The 10826-nt window shown below is 41.8% G+C and overlaps 1 non-coding gene across 1 annotated transcript; it reads left to right on the top strand.

Annotated features, from left to right (window-relative positions):
- The first annotated feature begins 2877 nt into the window (after positions 1-2877).
- Positions 2878-2996, top strand: LOC134545351 (5S ribosomal RNA). Its single transcript, XR_010078469.1, has one exon. It is a non-coding gene; the product is annotated as a 5S ribosomal RNA (ribosomal RNA).
- Positions 2997-10826: the final 7830 nt, after the last annotated feature.

The raw sequence follows: 10826 nt of genomic DNA, 5'->3' as shown, positions 1-10826 counted from the left end.
TCCAAGCGAGGCTGCCCTAGCTTGATTCTATGACAGCCTAGTGGGTTTAATCCTATTTTGGGTTGGGGTAGGCTGCCTAAATATTTGTTTGTTAATGTTTGCTCATATATTACCTGGATTTTTAAGACTGTTTTAACTGTGAAGTGATTAATATAATTTATATCGTGAAATTATTGCCGCTGGAAATTACTTTTGTTACACGTCCCTCCGCGGAGCGCGACCAATCACGAGCCGCGGAGCGCTCCGATTGGTCGCGCAACAAGAAGCCAAGAAAACTTTTCACGAAAAAAATTCAGTTCCCGTCTCACTCATCTAGCGACAGCGGCACAGCTCAGACCTACGATGCCCCCCAAGACGAGCGGTAAGGCAGCCAAAAAGGCGGGCAAGGCCCAGAAAAACATCTCGAAGGGCGACAAGAAAAAGAAGCGCAAGAGGAAGGAAAGCTACGCAATCTACATCTACAAAGTGTTGAAGCAAGTTCATCCGGACACTGGCATATCATCTAAGGCCATGAGCATCATGAACAGTTTCGTGAACGACATTTTCGAGCGCATCGCGGCAGAGGCCAGCCGCCTCGCCCACTACAACAAGCGCTCCACCATCACCAGCCGCGAGATACAGACGGCCGTGAGACTGCTGCTGCCCGGGGAGCTGGCCAAGCACGCTGTCAGCGAGGGCACCAAGGCTGTCACCAAATACACCAGCTCCAAGTGAGCAGGTCTGGTGTGCACATGCTTACATAAACGGTCCTTTTCAGGACCAAGAACATGATCATGAAAGGAAATGCTTCTGCTGCTGTTCTACAATTCCCTCAATCCCTATGATAGTAAATGTAAGCTTAACCAAGGCAGAAATATTTTCATTAAAAAAAGTCTTTAAGACGCATGGTTTACTGGCTGAGATATATATATATATATTTTTTTTTTTGCTTACTTCTGTGGTCATTAGTACATTGCTACAAATATATTTATATATATAAAAAAATAAATAAAAAAATCCTTTCTATTTAATTTAGTTAGATCATATATCAATATTAATGGCAAAGACCAGTTGCATCGATTCACTTTGAAAATAATTCCATTTGTGCTAAAACTGGACACAGTAAAAAAAAAAAAAAAAAAAAAAAATATATATATACACACACACACACACACATAATTCGAATTCATATTATGCTTAACTGCGTTTGAATTTGCAATCATGCACAAGATGTTTTGTACTTCGAAGTAAAAACAACATAATGTACTATTTAACTACCCACAGTACAAATGGATCCAAAAAAAAAGTGAATTTTCATGCAGACGAAAATGCTTACATTTATTCTATTTATATTAAGTACCCATTACTAACAGCTTATACTGGGTGGAATACAACAGTTGACATGATTTTACTTATATGGCAATTTAATATTTAACCAAAATTAATGGTAAACTAATATTTTAAAGTGTCATTTATGGCCCCTTACCTTCAGCATGTTTGCTTCCTTGCACACAAACGAGGACAAACACATCACCCAACTGAAAAAAAAAAAAAAATTTCACTTGCATCACAAATAATTTAAAATTTTTCACCACATGAAGTAAATATTTCGCAATAAAAAAAAATATAGCCCTAGGACTCGTGTGCACACCTTTTCTTCCCCACATCGCACACGCAAACAAAACTTCCAAATTATTACAAAATCACTCGATTATTATACATACATAAACACACATGTATTTTCCGAATAAGTGAGAAATGCAGGCCGATGAAAGTCAAATTTCGTTTCGGAAATTAAATCTCGCACAACTACCGACACATAACCAAACTTGCGTACATTTACATAGCATTAACCCTCTAAATAATAAACAAATGAAAGCAGAAAAAACAACATCGCTACCCACCGCGCGCGCTCCTGGCGGCGGGAGTAGGAACTACTTTGCACACAGACCGACATAGCCCCCTGCCAAAAACAGTAAAATAAATAATATATATAAGTCTTTTGGCGGGAAAAAATTTCTCAACCGCCTGGGAGCACCCTAGTGTGTGCCTGTCTTTAGGTTATGTTACTTTTAACTTCATTTTCTACAGGCAGACGCGAGGGTGCTCGCCCATTATTTTTATTTTTTTAAATTCTTTCCTACCTTTGGTGTGCCATGCAAGAATTTATCGTCAAAATGGCGGCCCCGAGTGCAAATTTCTCGTCTGCACTGCTGGCTGGATGATTATGTGATGTTTTGAAGGAGGGTGTTTTTTTTTTTGTTTGGATTTTGTGTGAGGGGGGGAGGGGGCTGGGCTAGCTTTTTTTTTTTTTTAAATTTTCTAAACATTCATCTCTTATGTAACAGTGTTCAGCATTAAAAAATTTAAAAGAAGAGGCACTTACTCATCAATTTCAAAACAGCCTATGAAGAAAAATAAAAAAAATTTAAATTCATTCCAGTTTTATACATTCATGATTTGATCACATGTATAACTTTTCTTTTTTATTACCTTATTTAATTTTATTATTATTACTACTATTGCTGCTACAACCTAGAAGATACCTCAGTGATACTAATACCTGCTGGTAAAGTTAAAGGTTTCACCTTTCTTTCTTTAAACATATCACAATACCTTTCTTGAGTTAAATATTATCTAATGGCTTTAAGAAGTTATGGTAATGTTCATCAGTTATAGAGTGTGGGTTTGTGTGTGTGTGTGAGAGTGTATTTTGAAGAGGGCTTTGGTGGTTGGGATGGTGAGGGTGGTGGGTGTTGTGTGTGGGGAGGGGGGGGGGGGGGGGGAAGTAAAAGAGTGTTCATTACACGATTTCTCCTGTTGTTTGTAACAATCACACCTGGTATAGCTATTTCGAGTGGCAAATACAAACTGCAAAAAAAAAACATCTATATCATTGCCAACGGCCATATCACGATGAACACACCGGTTCTCGTCCGATCACCGAAGTTAAGCATCGTCGAGCGTGGTTAGTACTTAGATGGGTGACCGCTTGGGAACACCACGTGCCGTTGGCACTACTATTTTGCACCCTACAGAAAAAAATTTTTTTTTAAAAATTTCAATTTTAAATTTTTTTTTCCCCCACAATCACCACATTTCCCCCCCCCCCCCCCCCCTAACACACACACACACACACACTCACTCTCTATCAATCAATCAATCAATCAATCAATCAATCAATCAATCACTCACTCACTCACCCACCCAGCAGCAGCTGTGAATCTTTGCATGTGTATACCTCATACAAAATTCAAAGTGAAAAAATAAATAGATAAGTGTATATGTATGTATGTATGTATGTATGTATGTATGTATGTATGTATGTATGTATGTATGTATGTATGTATGTATATATGTATATATATATATATATATATATATATATATATATATATATATATATATATATATATATATATAAACACACACACACACACCTATTTTGAAGTTTCTCTGTTTCAGTGGGCAGTTATGTATAATAATGAGAGATTCAAAAAGACGTTGATAACAATGTCATCAATGCCTGTTTAGTGTGCTCATTTGTTGGATGGTCGGCAGCAATACTAGAGGTGGTACAGCTGTAACCTGTAAAATTGTACCTGCAATGTGTTGTGTATGGAAAAAAATAAAAATTATATCATCTAAATTTTTGTTATCCAACAATAACCTTCCCATCAATGCATGATGTCACAGTAGCCATAGCTCTACTCTTTCTGCCATATAACATTGGGGGAAAAAAAAAAAAAAGGAGCTATTAGAATAATAACAAAAGATAAAAAATCATCTAACTGCAGACCAAAATTCAAAAAACTTAAAGTCCTGACTGCCATAAATGAATACGTTCTAGAAACTTTTTATTCATTCTTAAGAAAAAGAAGAAAAAAAAAATTATTATTTTTTTTTTTTTTTTTTTTTTTTTAGATATTCGCACATAGGTATAACACCAGAAATGCTAGTAAATTGAGGATAGTTGAACATAACACTAGGCGATTTGAAAATGGACTAAATTACTTGGGAGTAAAACTTTACAACTTAATATCACAGAAAATAACTAAAACAATTTACCAGTATTAAAAAAAAAAACAGTAAAAAAAATTCTTCTAGAATATCCTACCTACCCTCTGAAGCTATTCTTTAATTTGATTGATAATAGAGAAATTGAACTGTTAATTTGTTGAATGGACTTGTGATAACAGCTGCTTCATGTTTTGCATAAAGTTAAATTGTGTAACATGTTATGTATTTTTTTTTTTTGAAATTTTTTTTCTTGGTAACTTGCATCATGTAAATATTAATTGTCTGCACATACATGTTCTATATCCCGGAGCCTTGACTCCACGTGGGATCAACAGAACAAAAATACAAAAAAAAAAAAAAAATCCAGCTCACTAATCTAGGTGCATTTTGCTAACAATATTTGGAATATATATATATATTTTTTTTTGTGTAACATGCAAATTCTGTATTATTCTGCACACATTATTTATAATCTTCTATCATTTTCTTAGATAATAACTATTAATTCATAAAATAGATTGTGTGTGCATAACCTCCTGGAAACATTTGCACTTACCTCCTACTTTACTTTTTCATTTAAGCAATCCTATTCGCATGTATACACTTAGGTTGCAGCATCGAAATTGTGTAAAATTCAAAGTGTGTATTGCCTGAAAAAAAAAAAAAAAAAAAAAAGACATACCAAATATTTGCATACAGCGACACACTACATATTTGCACACAGTGGAGTTTTGCGGTAATTAACCTAGCACAATTTACCACACGCAATCACACGCCCGCGATGAGATAACACACTCGCTGTTTTCCTGTTGACCGGCACGAGGAGTAAGAAAAATTGATATTTACACGAGCACACACTCCCACACTAGTCACAACGTCGGTCATCAAGTTGTGTTGAAAATTCCTGTAGCCTCTGTTTTCCCAAATGATTTCACTTAAAATTTCATTTAACAAGACCATAAACAAATTTACAATACTAATTTCTTAAACAAACACTTCAGCGAACAAGTGACTGTCGCATTCATTACAAAGCTTACAACTTAACAGATGTTTCCGATGTGAAATAAAATAAGAAAATGTTTTACAACCAACCTAGAACATTTAGTCAAAACGTTTTTGTCCTGGTTTATGATTATTTTCCGTGACATGAATGTTTCAAAACTAATAAAAATACGAATGCAGCCAAATATAATGAAGTTAGCACATAAAAGACGACTTAAAATATTTCATTTTTCGAGAATTGGCAGAGCAAGAACGCACAGGTCCAACGGAAATTTCTTTAAAGATAAACGACCATCGGACAAAAACACCCCCTCCCCTCATCCTCAAAAATACGTGAATAATATACTTTTTCAATTATATTTTTATCGTTTTTTTTTTTTTTTTTTAATATACTCATTAAAACTTCAAAATAAGCAGGTACTCGTGTGTTTTTCTCTCTACAATGTACCTGATCTCGGTGCGTAAACCTACATCATTTAGAGATGGAATTAATGTACACATACAAGTAAAATTTTGTTCCATTGTAAAATTGAGAGAAAGAAGGTTTTCCAAACGCATTAAGTATGGAGACTTTAAATAAGATTACGAGCTTATAAATGTTTGCAACGAAATAAAGTGACCATGTATCTGCAATTTCAAAAATATTTTTGCTCTGCTAACCTCACATGCAAGCAAGTAAAAATAACCTCACAACTTACTTACCTCTCTCAATTTCGCAGTACCAAAACATAGAAGGGATAAATAGGATAGTTTTTATTCGAAATCCTGCAAGAGTTTTAATTTTTATTAAAATATTTCTCCAATGTAGCATGTGTGTGGAATACTTCATCAGCAACTTGCATCTGCACCTTGAGTGAATTGAAGGGCAGCCAGTTTTAAAAGCTAAACAGAAACTGCACTCTTGAGAATGCATCAGATCCAAGTGAAATGCTTGTTGTGTGTACAGTTAAAAGTTTTATTATTCACACAATGAAAATGTAAACAAAATTTACTCACAATAATAATCACATCATCCTTGGAGGTGCACGAAGAAAGCCATTCCAGGTGGCACTGAACAAGGTGATTTGCTAGTGCTTCCACAGCAAACAGCCTTCATGAAATTATCTCCACATTTTCAGCATACTATACACTAAAGTATACCTAAGTTAATTTAACCATTTTCAAGTGATTCCAGCACAAATTACGTATTTGATTCCTTGAATAACATCTGCAAATGAAAAGTTCCCTGTTTGGTGTAGCAGTAAATTTAAACAGCTCGCAGTGCAAATTAAACAGTGCAGCTGCCATAAAAAAATTACACTATTAGTGGAACTGCCCATTATGTCATCGTAGACTGCTGACATTTAGAAAACATTGAAAAATCAGTGCTAAAGAAGCCCTACATTACTTTCGCTGTCCAAAGTGCGCTGCTCCCTACGTGAGCAAGGCATCGAGAATTTTCTGAACCGTCCGCAACCAGAAAATTGGGTAACCAGATATTTGCTTTTATTTTCACTTTGCTCTTGCATTCTGTAGGATCAGTCTCGTCATGGCAGATACCGCAGCAGCGACTGCAGCACCAGCTGTTGCCCCATCACAGGCAGCTTCCCCGAAGAAAGGCAAGGCTGCGTCGAAGAAGCCACGAGCCAAGCCCGCGCACCCGCGCACATCTGAAATGGTGGCCTCTGCGATCAAGAGCCTCAAGGAAAGGGGCGGCTCATCACTGCAAGCCATCAAGAAATACGTCGCCTCTACCTACAAAGTAGATGCGGAAAAGCTGGCACCTTTCATCAAGAAATACTTGAAGGCAGCAGTGGCTAGCGGCGAGCTTGTCCAAACCAAAGGCAAGGGTGCGTCTGGCTCCTTCAAGCTGGCTTCAGGGACCACCGGTGCTCCGGACCAGCCCAAGGCTCCAAGCGGCAAGCGTGGTGCAGCTGCCCCTAAGGAAAAGAAGCGATCCGTAGCCAAGAAGGCAGCGGTGGGCAAGAAACCAGTCAAGAAGACTCCGCCTACAGCAGAAAAGAAAAAAAAGGCAGCAGCTGCAACCCCCAAGCCCAAGAAGGCACCTTCAAAGGCAAAAAAGGTGTCCAAACCTCCCACGAAGAAACCCCGTGCTCCAAAGCCAAAGAAGGTTGCCCCAAAGAGCAAGTCGCCCAAGAAAGCAGCCCCAAAGCGGAAATGAAGATGCCAGCAGGACCGCTGGCACTTTCTGTGGCACTGTACCACCTTATCGGCCCTTCTAAGGGCCAACAATACTAGTCATGAAGGTATCAGTTGTTGCAATCATTGCCTCCTATAGCCACACCTCTGCCGTTAGGTAAAATTCTGGTTAAAAAATTTCTTATGGTATTTGAAGCGGGGGAAATAAATAAATAAATAAAGAAATTTATCAATTACATTGTGTGTATAGTTTAGGTGCAAAATTATTTAAAGTTTTTAAGCAGGAAAACGTCTTACAAACATCTCACTCTTATTTCAGCATATATATATATATATACACATATATACACACACACACACACATATTTTTTTTGTAAGGATTAGGTCTCAGGGTATTAATGGTGAACTTTATGCTGCTGCTGCTGCTGCTGCTGCTGCTGCTGCTGCTGCTGCTGCTGCTGCTGCTGCTGCTGCTGCTGCTGATGGTGCTGCTACTGCAGACAGGCACTGTTTGAAGAGTTTTTATTTCCTATGCAGAATACATTGCATTGTGTGCAAATCTTTTGTGTACAATATAAACAACCACCTCAAAACACAGACACTATAACTGTGTTTTTCCAAATTCTTATTAATGTAATATATTATTGGCTGGGTAAAGGTCAACGACAGCTAATAGGTACAAAAAGCCAGACAACTGTTTTCCTTTCAAATTTGACAGTTATTTTTAGCCCTAATAAGGGCTGTTTTTTTTTTCCCCCTTGCAAAAAAAATGGCAAGGAACTCAAGCACGCTCGCCACGGATACGCCGGGCAAGCTGGATGTCCTTGGGCATGATGGTGACCCTCTTGGCGTGGATGGCGCACAAATTGGTGTCCTCGAAGAGCCCCACCAGGTAAGCCTCGCTGGCCTCCTGCAGCGCCATGACGGCCGAGCTCTGGAAGCGCAAGTCTGTCTTGAAGTCCTGGGCGATCTCTCGCACCAGGCGCTGGAAGGGCAGCTTGCGGATAAGCAGCTCGGTACTTTTCTGGTAGCGCCTGATTTCTCGCAGCGCGACAGTGCCAGGGCGGTAGCGATGTGGCTTCTTCACTCCCCCCGTGGCCGGCGCGCTCTTGCGAGCCGCCTTGGTGGCCAGCTGCTTGCGCGGCGCTTTGCCTCCAGTAGATTTACGAGCCGTCTGCTTCGTGCGCGCCATCGTGGTCCGTCTGCGCGTGCTGTAAAAATTTCAACAGTTTTGTTAAAGCTGTGGTGCACTGCGATTGGCCCGGCATCTCCATTGGCTGGCGAGAACAGCCAATCACAGCACAGAAGTCGATCCATAGAAACTAACGACAGAGGCGGCCGAGCAGCACATTCCCAGCTCACATTCCCAGCTCGTTCGGAGATGATGTAGTCCTGCTGCTCATCCTGAAAGTAGTCAGAATAGTCCAGAATTCCGCCCCCAGTTTTGAACGACCGCGTCGTGCGACGGATAGGTTTTAAATTGAGTGTGTGACACCCAGAGGCGCAGCGTCTCGCTGCCTAGCCGCGGCCCTGGCTAACTCAGTCCCAGGGTCGTAGGTCAGTGGGTGCTCCACTCCCTTCCTTTGCTAGGCGATCGTAATAAATCCTGTAGGAATAATTATTATTGTTATTATTTAATTAGCTAACATGGCGACCTCGAGTGACGTAGAATTCCGCGAAACCTCTTCTCTTGAACAAGGTGTTCTCAAGAGAAAGAGTAGCGACGAACACATCAGAGTCACAAAAATTCAGTCCCTGAATCACCATGTCACAGGTGATGTGACAACAGGCAGCCAGACACCAGGCAGCTCGCCTCCATGCAGTCAGATACCGCCGGGCGTGGCGCAGGATCACCCAGCCCTGACAGACACCTCCACTGCACAACAGGGCGCGAATCCCTTTCGCACTGCCCCAATCACAGTCACCCACACAGCCGCGCTGCCATATGAGCGGCTGTACGACCAGTTCAACAGGCTAGGATTAATTTTCTCAGCGAAAAACACCAACAGGGGGACACTGTACTATTTCACCAATGTGCAGCAGTACCATGCAGCCATTAAAGTACTTGATGAAATAAAGGCCGAGTATTTTATTACACGCGTGCAGGCAGACAAACCGTTGAAATATGTGCTTAAGGACATCCCAGGGGGAACTAGCACTGCCAGAATTACCCAGGACCTACTGGCTCAAAACATACCAGTACTATCAGTCTACCAAATGTACGACTGGACTCGTCGTCCAATAAACATGTACCAACTAGATGTACCGCAGGGCAGCGAGTCATTAATGAGTACATTGACCACTGTCATTGGACTCAGAGTGAGGCTGGTGGACTACCGATATAAAAATACACCACTCCAGTGTACGAATTGCTGTCTTCTTGGGCATATAGCAAAACAATGCCGCAAACAGCCAGTGTGCCCGCAATGTGCCGGCCCACACAAACTACAGGAGGACTGTCCCCGCCCGCCACACTGTGCCAGATGTAACATGGCACATAATGCCAGATACATGGGCTGCCCCGATTACCAACGGGAGCTGCAGAGGCGCCGTCCTAGGGGGCAGCAGCAGCAGCAGCAGCAGCACCAGCAGCAGCAGCACCAACAATGGACCCGGCGTCCAAATAGACGCCCTCAGTGGCAGACACAACATGCCGAGGACCGTGCACCTGCCTACCAGCAAACGGAGTCACAAACCCAACCCGCCAACGTGGCTCATGAGCCAGGGTGGAATGTGGTCACATCACGGCGTAAACAAAACCCGCAATACAACACCCGACCACAAGGAGGGCAAACCTCTGGCTACAGAGATGACTGGGACCCTCGCAGCGATAACAGGTACCAGGCCCTGAAACAGGACTTCCCGGAACTATGGGAGCCAACACAGTGGGAGCGTCGAAAGGCAGCTCGCCAAAGTCAACAGGCTGGTACACCCCGCAGTACAGGAAACCAGCATGCACAGCGCCAGCCACGTCAGGCCAGACCAGTTGCCCAACCATCAAGCCAGGCAGGAAGGCTGCGCCACCGCTCTGCTCCAGCAGAAAATAATATACAACAACCAATGCAACAGGCTTGCGTGCAGTCGCCAGTTATTTCCACACCGGCTCCTAAGGTGCCTGTCACCCACAACGAACCAGCTACAACTGTCGTGGTACAGCCAAATTCAGCAGCAATCAGGCCAGCAGCCCCCATTGTGGCACGCAGCATGCCATTGCCACAACCTCCAGTACACATCACACCAGAGAGGATAGCCACAAATTATCGAGACTGCCAAGTCCTTCAAGGCACTCTCACGAAAGTAGCAGGTGCACACCCTGCTGTCATGGAAATTGCGCAAAAACTTTGCAACCTACTAACGGCCTGGCTTGACACTTCAGTCGCGGCGGACCGCAGAATTCACCTCGCCGTGGACCTAATTATGGCCATGGCACCAGTCGCACCTGCTCCTCAAGATGGAGCACAATAATAAATTAACATTAAAGACGATCGCCACCTGGAATGCACGCAGTGTGCGAAACAAAACGCCTGAACTTCAGGAATTTCTGCGAGAGCATGATGTCCAGATACTAGCACTAACAGAAACCCATCTTTCGTCAACTGAAAAATTATTCCTACCTGGGTACATCATCCACAGAAAGGACAGGGACAACCAGGGTGGAGGGGTTGCCTTGGCTGTCCGCACCAATC

The sequence above is a fragment of the Bacillus rossius genome, unplaced genomic scaffold (assembly GCF_032445375.1).
Source record: "Bacillus rossius redtenbacheri isolate Brsri unplaced genomic scaffold, Brsri_v3 Brsri_v3_scf673, whole genome shotgun sequence".
NCBI lineage: Eukaryota > Metazoa > Arthropoda > Insecta > Phasmatodea > Bacillidae > Bacillus > Bacillus rossius.
Note: the sequence above shows the minus strand (reverse complement) of the source record. Positions and strands in the feature narration are given on the sequence as shown.